Source organism: Periplaneta americana, chromosome 2, assembly GCF_040183065.1.
Source record: "Periplaneta americana isolate PAMFEO1 chromosome 2, P.americana_PAMFEO1_priV1, whole genome shotgun sequence".
In the NCBI taxonomy this organism is placed as follows: Eukaryota; Metazoa; Arthropoda; class Insecta; order Blattodea; family Blattidae; genus Periplaneta; species Periplaneta americana.
In genome coordinates, this window is record NC_091118.1 from 17,950,838 (window position 1) to 17,962,963 (window position 12,126).

The 12,126-nt window shown below is 36.7% G+C and overlaps 1 protein-coding gene across 2 annotated transcripts in view; it reads right to left on the bottom strand.

Moving 5' to 3' along the window:
* Positions 1–4,002: 4,002 nt before the first annotated feature.
* Positions 4,003–12,126, bottom strand: part of LOC138714626 (uncharacterized) — a 79,597-nt gene continuing 71,473 nt past the window's right edge. For both annotated transcript variants that reach the window (XR_011336054.1, XM_069846669.1), the window contains one exon: positions 4,003–4,137. The gene's annotated coding sequence lies outside the window, so the exon portion shown is untranslated. The remainder of the gene's footprint in view (positions 4,138–12,126) is intronic.

Below are 12,126 nucleotides of genomic sequence, written 5' to 3' on the forward strand. Positions count from 1 at the left end.
CTCACCTTTCAACCTTATTTGCAAGGCCTCTATGAAGGATTTGCCACAGCGCGATAACTCAACAACACTATTACCTCTTGCACTAATGTTTCGTCCATTGAGAGAGAATAGAGAGAAAATACGCGTAACTGGGATATGATGACACATTTACAAAATTTGCGAGATGTGTTAGCGTATTGGAATCTGTGAAAGATTACCGGTACCGTGTATCTCACGGAATAATAAAAAACGGTGTAAAAATTCCGTTTGGTAAATTTTAAAATCCTCTGCTTTGTGATTTTGGCCAAGCAAATATTTTGGAAATTAATGGGAGTAAATTCGATCTTCGCAAATATGAACACATCATTATTACATCATATTTTTCACTGGCACGGACTCTTTCATTCCCATTATTGTTTTTCACGTGTTGAGTCTTCTGCTACAGTTATTACAGCGCATCCTGGCGGCAGATTTCGTAATTCCAATCAATATGGCGTGATAAATTATGTGTGTTAAAGCTCATTCACAGTGAAAATTAAACATAACGTAAGTGTTAACTTATGAATGTAAACGTATTACATAATACATATTTACCATATATTTTGTCACTCCATTTTGATACGAGTTGCGAAGTCTACCGCAATTAACACTTCTGAAATCATAACCTATAAGCAGAAAGGGTACCTACTGTTTCACAATAGTGATGATTTTATAAAAATTTGAGTACGAGAAATGATATTTTATCACCGGAGTGAATCGATGATGCCTACTTCTAGGTCTTAATTTGTCTTTTTTTTTTAGTCGATGTGTTTTGTATAGTTTTAGTGGCGGTACTTTTGCTGGAGGTATTCGTTTTTATTGGGACATGGAAAACAAATTTGTCGTAGGTTGAAATTCTTGCAGTTTTTTCATTATGAGCTCTGAAGCTCTCTTCTAACTTTCTTCTTTTTTTTATTTCCTTGAGTAGATTCTTTTGTATTCATTTACTTTAGCAGCATGTAGTGTGGCCATATGAACACTCCAGTGGCGAAACTGAATTTCCACGACATGTTGTTCAGAATCCGTTGTTCACAATTGTAAGGCCTTTCTCTAGTGCAGGGAAGAGCACTGATATACTGTAAAGAGCTCTAAAGCAGACTGTGCCTATTACTGCAAGAAATTCCATACCTTTGTTTGAATAGAGTCTGAATAGAATGTATGCAGTGTCCTCAGAGCAAGCTGCTGTACTTCTTGTTCTGTAAATTGCTGCTGAGGCTATATTGGCGGTTAGATGTCTTATGTTGTGTGTGATGTTGGCTGTTTCAAGTTCTGTGGTTTATAATGATTGGTGGTTCGTGTCTGTTGACTTAGAAATTGGGTGAATAAGTTAAGTTTGATTATGGGGTGTAGAATTTATTGGTTGTATTGAGTAAATATTTGGGAGTTGTATTTTCGCAGAGTTTATTTATACTGTAATTTTCAAAAACATACCAGAGTTTTTACACCTGTTTTTGCTTAGGATAGTGATTAGCCTCTATTGGTGTCTTGTAATGTAGCTATTTCTCTTGCATTCATCATAATTTCCTGTATCTCCTATTGGAGCAAAGGGCCTCAACAAACTTTCGACACTGTCTTCTATTCTGAGCGATATTGGCAATTTCGGACCATAATGTTCCTGCCTTCCGTTTTTCCTCTTCCACTATTCTTCTCCAGGTAATCTTTGGTCTTCCTCTCTTTCAACTGCCTTGGGAGTTCCATCTTAAAGCTTCTTTCTCAATAGAAATTTTCTTTCCGAAGAGTATGGCCAAATCCATCCCCATTTCCTTCGTTTTATCTGTATAGGCCCTAATATATTTCTCTTGCATTAGGCCTACGTATTTCTTGTTCTAGTTGTCGGTATAGTCGACTGTTGTATTCAGTGCATATATTCATGTAAGCCTACAGTAGATGTGCTTGTCTTTAGTGTTAATAAGCTTGACAATATCTGGCGACATTTCTCGTCAATGTGTGACAGACTTTATTGTGTGTGGAACAGTTTTCGTCTCCCTTACAGTAGCAGTATGTCAGTTTATATGAGGGATTTAAGGTCAATGATAGTTGGTAGTGGGTTCAGCAATAGCTGTGTCATATCACAGTCTAGTATATATAGTCGCGAAGCTCAATACGTAGTAAATACGCAAACATTAGGTAGTTGCTCACCACTAGGATCGCTAATATCGCCTCATTACAGGCAATGCAAAATAGTACCGTCACAGTCTATTGTTTCTAGCACCCTCAAAACTCAAGCTTCGTGACTGTATATAGTAGACTGTGGTCATATGGTTTCAGAAGTGCCCCCAGTCAGCGGTATTTAAGAATTGTTTAGGAATGTTGACTTGGATCGTGATCTAGATGGGTGTGACGAGTTAATTCTTGAACTGGCCATGAGTTAATGAAGGCCGAGAGGAAGATTATCATAGTGTGTGTATGTATTGCTGGCTTAACTTTTTAACTCGGTGCTTTATTCTATTTCATTGGAGATGTCTGTGGTTTTCATTGTGTTTCTCTTGTAGATTCTAGTCCATTTTGCACTTTTGACAGGGAAATCATTCAGAGTGAGCACTTGAGGTGAGTTATGGTTATGGTTGTGTTATTATCTGTAGGTCCAGATGTTTTATCATAGTTGAATTTTCTGTCTTACAAGAGGGATTGGATTGATTTGTGGTGGAAGGGTTGTCAGGTTGTTCAGACTTCTCATTACCTTTTACGTTGTGGTGTGACACAGTTAACCTTATACCCTAGCACAGTGACCGGCATGTTCCGTGCTCTGTGACGTCATACCACAGAGCCGCCACGCTCTTTGCTCGGCAATCTCTGCATACTGAGCACAGCGAGGAGAGAAGGTTCAACTGAACAGTGGTGGTACTGCGCCTATGCAATGACAGAGCGCGATCCATTCGTCTGAGGTAGTATGGGAACAGCACAATTACAATACATTTGTACGAAAACAAAACTGTACATCCGTGATAAATCAATGTAACAAAATATTTTGGTTTGTAATCAAATTTAATATACTTATAATAATATGAAATTCATAATACAGCCAGCAGCAGAAGCGTTCGCATTATGTAAATGTGGCTCCGAAACTGCTATAAATATATAAATATAGAAATAAAGAATTTAAGCAGTACTACAACATTTTGTCTACTTGGAAACTTGAAAACAGTTCAAGTGTTTTTAACAGACATTTTCCTACACAATATACAGATTGAACTATATAGGCCCTATCTTGGTGAGTAGTATGCAAAGTATATTTCAACTTTTGAAACTCACCATCAATTTGTGTTACTACCGTGCCCAAGTTAAATGCTTTGTCGAGATCAAACTGTGTTATGGAGTATGGAGGAATGGCGAAGTGTTTGATTTGTGGCAAGCTGTTTCAGCATGTAAAGAAATTTAATATACAATGCCATTATTCTGTATGCCACACAAATGATTATGACAAATATGGGGGAGAATATCGACAAGTACTAGTGCAGCAATTGAAAGATAAATTGTTAAGTGAAGCTAGGGAACACACTGTCCGTGAATCAATGGTAAGCTTAAGGCTTAAGATATAGGATTTCACTAGCCATTGCAAAGAACATGCGTTCTTTTAATGACGGGGAATTTGCCAAGAATGTTGCCATCATGACCGCAGAGTAGTTATTCCCTAGCAAAATACAGGAATGTGATTCCATCAATTTATCTCCAAGAACTGTCGTATCATTGCTGCACTGACGCCACTGCGCTGGTGCGTGATAACAGTAATACGACTCAACTGCTCGCTCTTCCAAGCTCTTGAGGCCTGACTGGCTCTTACGTCATAACTGCAGCATCTGCCGGCCACTGCCCTAGCACCAAGCACTACAGTGATGGACTGTATGCAGTGTGTTAACAGTATGGTGTCAGAAATTGGTGGTTTTGAGTTACGATCTCCATATGAATACAAAAAATGTACTTGTTCAGATGATATGGAGGGCATATGTCTATCCTCTTCAATAATTATGTAGAGCTTTAGATTTGGAACCCATAATGATATTGGTCCTCATTTCAAACTTTGCTCTTTCTCTACTGGAAACTTGCAATTTATGACATGTCCTTTTTACCGCGAACCATAGAACAAATACATAGGAAACCTTTCGGATGTGGATAGGGCACCTAAAACAAGCAAAAACATTTATGTAAATATGTAGTCGATTTCACTTTTTAATTTACATGTTCTCTTAGTTCATGTGGCTTAGTTCTTACATTAATGGGTCATGTTTATTAAATCAATCCGTGGCGCTACAGCCCATGAAGGGCCTAGACCGACCAGCTGGCTGCTGGCCTCACGCCCACATGCTGAAGCAGAGGTGGACGATCATCCAACCAGAATGGAGGTATTGTGTGGTTAGCACGATGATCCCCCCAGCCGTTATAGCTGGTATTCGCAACCGGATTTCGCTACCTATCGTAGCTCCCCAAGTGCATCACAATGCTGGATGGGCACCAGTCCCATACACTGGCCGAAATTTCATGAGGAAATTTCTTCCCCCATGAGGACCACGTCGCCACGGCACGGGACTTATTAAATCAATAGGTCTTTTAAAATATTAAATAAAAATAAAATAATATCTACTCGTTGCCACCTGCCAACTGAAAACAGGTGATAGTGGAAGCTTCGAGATTAAATTTGTTATCTGCTATTGAGATTTGTTATTGTATTTGTAGTTAAATATATTCTGAACAGAAAGTGGCAGATATGCACCTCATGTAATGATGTAGACAGTGCAAATGAAGTAAGACGCTTGTGTGCTGAAATTATTGTGGCCATTTTTGAGGACCACCTGTATAATTATACATGAACTTTGTGAAGAAAGATGTAATAAACAAACATGTATGAACTAAAAAGTACCTGTAATTAAAGAACAAAGTGATATGTTTTACATTAACATTTCTGCTTGTTTTTAGGTCCTCTGTCCATTCCCCAATCGGTTTTCCACGTATTAATTAACAACTTGTATAATGAACAGTCAATTATTACTATTAAATCAATTTTAATACAGTAATATTGCTGCAGCAAATCCAAACACCACTTTATGAGTTTGTTGCACGATCCATCATGGCGGAATGCATGTTTTGGTCTTTTGCAACGTTTATTATAGTTAAAATCGTCTAGTAATAATAATTTCATCTCACTATCATGTAAGTCGAAAATATTTAACATGTTCGGTTTTTTTGAAGTTAAATTTATTACTGCAGTAACAGAAGCCAATATTAATTGTCCACCATTTTGCAGTCAGCTGGCCGAATTGCGTTTTTTTCGATCCTCATTTTGCTGCAGCAAAGGTATGAAGCACTTTTAAAAAAACCCGCACGGTATATGTGTAATGCACAGTAGAAACGATGACTGCATGAACTATATTAACTAATCACAGCACAGGATGGGAATTAGGACAGGTGATGATGTGGAAAAGGCAGAAAATGGTGATGATTGTAAGGAGGAGAATGGATTAAGAATCAAATGAGAATAAATTAAAACTCTTACAAAATATACATTATTAATCATTTATTTATTCACTGCTCCCTCTTACATTCACTGTTTAATTATGAATTCTTAATTGCGAACATATTAAGCGGACTTTACGCTGCAAAAAATAGCAAAACTTGTTTTTAACAAATCTTACTACAAAATTGTTTCGATTATCTTGGAATCTATGTTGCATATGAAAAGGGACCATATGGCGGCTTCTAGTTTCCGATATATAATCTTAAAAACAAAGGGAGAATTTTTCTTTTTTTTTTATGCCTTCATATGATCACATCCTATCAGAATGTTAAGTCTAATAGTGCAGGAATACTTAATGCTGTAGGGAATAGCTGTTTTAATATTGAATTCTGTTACAGAAATACGAGATGGTGAATTGGAGTGACTTGAAAAATCTGAGCATTTTAGCGAGCAACCAATAAGATTTTAATTCATGTTTATCTTTGTAAAATGGAGATCATGTCATATATGTCTTTGTAACACGAATTATGGAATTTAAGTAAAAGTTGTCAGGGTGGAATGTGTGTGTATATGTTCTATTGTTTTTTCCTGGAACTGTCACCTCTCCTGAAGGGTCCCTTCTCGTTTCAAAAAAAAAAAAAAAAAAGCCAAAAAAGATGGTGTATATTCGTTTATTTCTATATTAATATAGTTTTGCTCGGTTTTGCTTCCTTTTCGAGATACAAATTGTTATATATGAAACATTTCATAGTGTGTTTTGGGAAAGCCATTGATTTCATTCCCAATATGCTCAGTCAATTTAAGAGACCCGTAAAAGGTAAAGGTAAAGGTATCCCCGTAACATGCCATGAAGGCACTTGGGGGGCATGGAGGTAGAGTCCCATGCTTTCCATGATCTCGACACTAGAATGTTAAGAGACCCGTATATTATGATAATAAATTATTGAAAGAATTTTAGTTTTGTCCTTCAAATGAACAAATATTTGATCCGAACAAATGTAACTTTTCGTTCTGCAAAGAAATTTTACAATGTTACATTTGTTTGGATCAGATTTCTGCACATTTAAAGGACAAAACTAAAATTCTTTCAATCAGTTATTAGTATTACTATAATACACTACGCTCTTAAATTGACAGACTATATTGGGAATTAAATTAACAGCTTTTCCAAAACACGCTATGAAATGTTTCATATAAAACAATTTTATCTCGTAAAGAAAGCAAAAACAAACAACATTGTATTACACTTTTTACTCACTGAAAATAATGACGTTACTTATGGTTCATCCCGTGTATATATATATATATATATATATATATATATATATATATATATAAGCTATACATTATCAAGTATTTTGTGAATTTTTATTCTAAATGGGTACATTGCACATCCACTGCCAGCAGCCACTATAAATGGCGAATATATAGTATATTTTTTGACGGGAAAACTTTCTGTGTCACAGAATATGATAAACATTTTTTATCGAACACATACGATCAAATGAAAGATTTGGAGTATATTACACTAATATATGAAAGTTCTTATCATATCTTTCATCACAGTTCTAATAATGATCCACAACAGATCTATACATGTTGCAACTGCAGGTGCAGCAATGGTTATTGCATTAATACTGAAGAAGAAATCAAAGAAAAAACGTATTTATTGGGTTAGAGATGGAATAGGAAGAAAAGATACAAAAGGAATCCATAAATCTCTACTGAGAGAACTTCAGTGTGAAGGTGTGAAATCTCATTACTATGTACTTAATAATAAATGATGAAACATTTCTTGAGACTCATAATGTGAAATTAAAAGGTTTACGGTTTTCGCAGAACACGTGTACTTAATGCCCACCATTTTCTTTCTTCTTAGATAGAGATTTAGCTTTTATCATAGTACTATATCATAGCTGGACGTGATCAAAGATGCTATATTACACTGTAAAAGATTTTATCATATTATATATTTTGTCAAACTTCTGTGACACAGAAATAATTGGTTATTTTATGACGCTTTATCATCTGCGATAGTTATCTAGCATCTGAATGAGATGAAGGTGATAATTAAAGCGCGGACCTCGTTGCCTTTTTATTGCCTGCTGCCGCGATACAAGTTGTCTGCACAAGGCCTATACCGAGAGTCTGACGTCACGTCCACATCACTCGCCATAGGTATGGCGTCTCGACACATTCTCAATACGTACAGCAGTCGGTCGGGCATGTGTAGACCGTGCAGAGTTGTAAACAAAAGTGCCAGTAATGTCAGGTGTAAAAAAACAGAAGTTATTACAATATGTGGAGGAATTTGGCCGTGATTATTTCACTATACAGTACAATTAGTAAATATATTTTGCAAAGTATGCCACATACAGTTTAAAGGCCACAGAAAATTGTTCATCCAAAAGCACTGTAAGTCTAAACAACATAAAAAAGTATAACGCTGTTTGGCAGACATGATACAACATCGAGTTCAAATTCATATAAGCCTCCTCAGAGAGAGTTTTATAATGACCTCTGCAATATGATGGCAAGTTGCAATATTCCGTTACACAAGTTACAAAATGCTACTTTCAAATCATTTCTGCAGAAATATACTGGGCGAAACGATCCATGCGAGTCAACTCTAAGCGAAAGATATTAATCCCTGTGCTATGATTATGTCATCAACAGCATTAGGAAATCTGTTGCAAATAATAAAATATGGGTGTCTGTTGTACATAAAAGATGTTTACAAAGATGTTCCCACAACAATAAAACAACTAGAATCGTCAACCCTCGAAATGTCCAGTGGCCTCCGACTTGTAGAACATTTGTACCAAAGTCTGTATGAAGCAAAACCACATCCAAGTTTGGAACCGGTTAAGCCGAAATTTGGGACCGTGTTGAAAAAGAACTGTGGATTTTTAGCAGTGTGTGAAATAAGAGATATTTTGTCGGTTAATGGCGAGCCCTCAGATGATATGTGTGACAGCTCATATTTTCGTTTCGCACCACTCATATCTTGCGATGTGGAACGCACATTTTCTCAGTTCAAAATGTTTCTAAGTGATAGGCAAAGAGGTTTTTCTTTCGACACTTTACGGAAATGTATTGTTCTTTATTGTAATGGAACTGTGGACGCACCAATAGGTGAATCATAAATGAAAACTGTTGTACACGTTTGCATTCTATTAATAATATGTTATTAAAGTTCTAAGGATGTGTTACAATGAATTTATTTACAACAGCGCTGTCATGTAAAGAAGGTGCAACTTTGTCCTTCACTGCACTGAAGCTGTACAACGGAGGGAACGTCCGTATCTTCCCCTCCCATCGTACATCAAGCTAGGCATACACCACACTATCCAAGCGGAGGTAACTTATGGACGCGGGCAATGAAGACCGTGCTTTAGTGATAATGCCTGCGAAATGAGTCCAGGGTCCAGCGCCGAAAGTTACCCAGAATTTGCTCTTAATGGGTTGAGGAAAAACCCTGGAAAAAACGTCAATCTGGTAACTTGTCCCAACCAGGATTTGAACCTGGGCCCACTCATTTCACGCTCAGTTATGCTAACCATTATTGCACAGTGGTGGACTGCAGTAAAGAGCCAAATTCTGCTTTCTCTTTTGCCAAGGTGGAAGCATGCCTATACAGTACACTGTGAATTCAAGTTCTAAGGTCTCCTAATATATTTTTTTTCAGGACTGTGAGAAGATAGAAAATGAGACTGAGCTTAAAAGATATGGGCACTCTTTGTGAATGCATGACACATGACAACACCATATGGCACACAGAACTCTAGTGGCTGCAACGAATTAGGTGTTTTCGAGTCATACTTCAAATGGCAACATTCTCATTATAAGACCAATACCACTTAACCAATAACACCAATCTAGGTGGTATTGGTGAAATATACAGTGATGGTCGCCTATCCAGCAAAACTAAACCGACCCTATCCTAAACGACATCCCCAACACAACCGCCTTTCAACTTTAAAACTGTAGCATTGGTCGTGGGTTACTCAAGAATAAGGGCTTTCTCTAAACCATATTCATACGCGTAGCTCTACGAATTTACTTCTGTTGACACAATGATTACAATGTTTTGCACAAATTGTCGCCAGTGATATAGATATGTGTGTCCACACCTGTGGAGTAACGGTCAGCGCGTCTGGCCGTGAAACCAGGTGGCCCGGGTTCGAATCCCGGTCGGGGCAAGTTACCTGGTTGAGGTTTTTTCCGGGGTTTTCCCTCAACCCAATACGAGCAAATGCTGGGTAACTTTCGGTGCTGGACCCCGGACTCATTTCACCGGCATTATCACCTTCATTTCATTCAGACGCTAAATAACCTAGACGTTGATACAGCGTCGTAAAATAACCCAATAAAATAAATAAAAAATATAGATATGTGTGGAAAGAGATAGCCTAGCTTTTAAAATGTGGGGGGGGCTTATGTTTCATTGTTATTTATTTGCTTTTATGACATCTTCTGATTTTCAGCCCTGCTTAATTTTGTTATCTGTAGCTGAATTTCGGTACGGTATGTTTACAGCAGATTCGCTCATGTTGAAGTTATCAGCATTGAAGGATGCTTTCTTCATGAACTCTGTAATAATTTTTCTGTTGAAATAACAGATCACACACAGAATTCAGTTGCAGCATCCACAATCTTGAACACACTATGCTGTGAGGAGTATGCCATTATAACAGTTAAACTATAGAACGTCTTTGGTTATAACAGTATCTATCACCAACTTGTTTCATAGCTTTGTTTTCACAGTATTGTACTTTGAAAACTCACACAACACTTGTATACATAAAACACAATGTACCCAAAGCGAACTCTGTAAAATCTTTATATGGAATGTAACCAAGCAAGTTTTCAAATTTCCACATTTTCCTGGGAAACGAGAATGCGGATGCTTTAGCAAAGAAGGGCAGCACTGCTACTTACAGACCTGTTACTAAATCTACGTATTACTCTGTGAAGAGATTTATTAAATCTACATACTTAGACTTCAACAAACAAAATTTGATAACTCAATCCCAAGGGAAAAAATGGAACTCTCTGCATCAAAATCCACAGTTAATTCCCGATTTACCACGAAAATCGTGTGTAGCTGCATTTAGATTGGCAACGGGCTATGATTGTTTGGCCAAACACCTGCATAGAATTGGAATATATCAGTCCCCTAACTGCCCATTGTGCAACTCAAACCAAGAAATGGATTCGGAACACCTCAAAATCTGTGCTTCAGTGGCTGACCATGATAATATCTTTGAAAAATATTGGAGTGCAAGAGGTCAAATGACTTTATTGTCAAACGCCTGGCATTAGAAAACAACAATAACATTTTCAACATTTGAACCAGAACACATTTGCATCCAAGATAACCCATTCGGTTGGAATATTGAAACGACCAGGGCTCGAAATGGACTGGACCAGCAGTGGCATGTTGGTACTGTTTTATTGTATTACAGCATTTGTATGAACTATAAGCTCTCGCTAATTTATAATATTCTTGTGGCAGTCCTTTGATATGTTTGATTACACATTGAATATCATTGAGGTTTTAACAATGGCGCGGCGTTAATGAAATTAAAAGGATCGGAACTCAGCAATGCTTTTTCACTCCATAGTTTCCTCATGAGTGATGCTTTATTGGTGTCATATGAGGTTCCAACCAGACTTCGGTCTGTTGACACTAAATCGATTCTTTACATTTCACTTCTTATTACCATTTATTGCAATAGCAGCCATAATATTAATAAAATAAAAACTAAAAAGATAGAAATATAATAATAATAATAATAATAATAATAATAATAATAATAATAAAATAATAATAATATTATATGAATTAAATTCATTTCTTGAAAAACCAGAAACCATTAAAGCCGAATAACATATCACTACCAAATAATAATTATTAATATAATTATAAAACAATATAAATGCATATAGAGTGTTAGTTGGGAGACCGAGGGGAAAAAGACTTTTGGGGAGGCCGAAATGTAGATGGGAGTATAATATTAAAATGGATTTGAGGGAGGTGGGATATCATGATAGAGACTGGGTTAATCTTGCACAGGATAGGGACCGATGGTGGGCTTAAGTGAGGGCGACAATGAACTTCCGGGTCCTTAAAAGCCATTTGTTGTTAGTTGTAGTAATTATAAAGCAATAACTTGTAAATATAATATATTGAGCTAATGATCTGCTAGTAATAAAATATGCGTTGAAGCAAATTATTAATAATGTGTGCATTTAATTCAATAATTATAATTTTTTAGCTGAACGAAGTGACTATCGTTAGTTGTTCCGTCTGTGTAAATATGATGAAGAGATTAAAATTTTCGCAGACATGACTGTGTCCGAAATTTTTGTCGTACCGGTTAATAGATTAATTCATTGATAGTTTTCTGCCCAAAGGCAGGTCTTTCACTGCAAACCCATCATTCTGAAATGTTCTCTCTTTTCCACTTTCTTTTTAGTCTCTCCATACAATTTATATATCTTCTTCCATCATCAACAGCACCATGTGTACGAAACTTACAGACCGTTCCAGTTAGTGAAAATGTCCATTTCGAGCCCTGGGAACAACCAATTAACTTTTGCCTTTATTAAACACAATGTGTACAACTTTGAGCCATTTTTTATTTGTTTTGGAG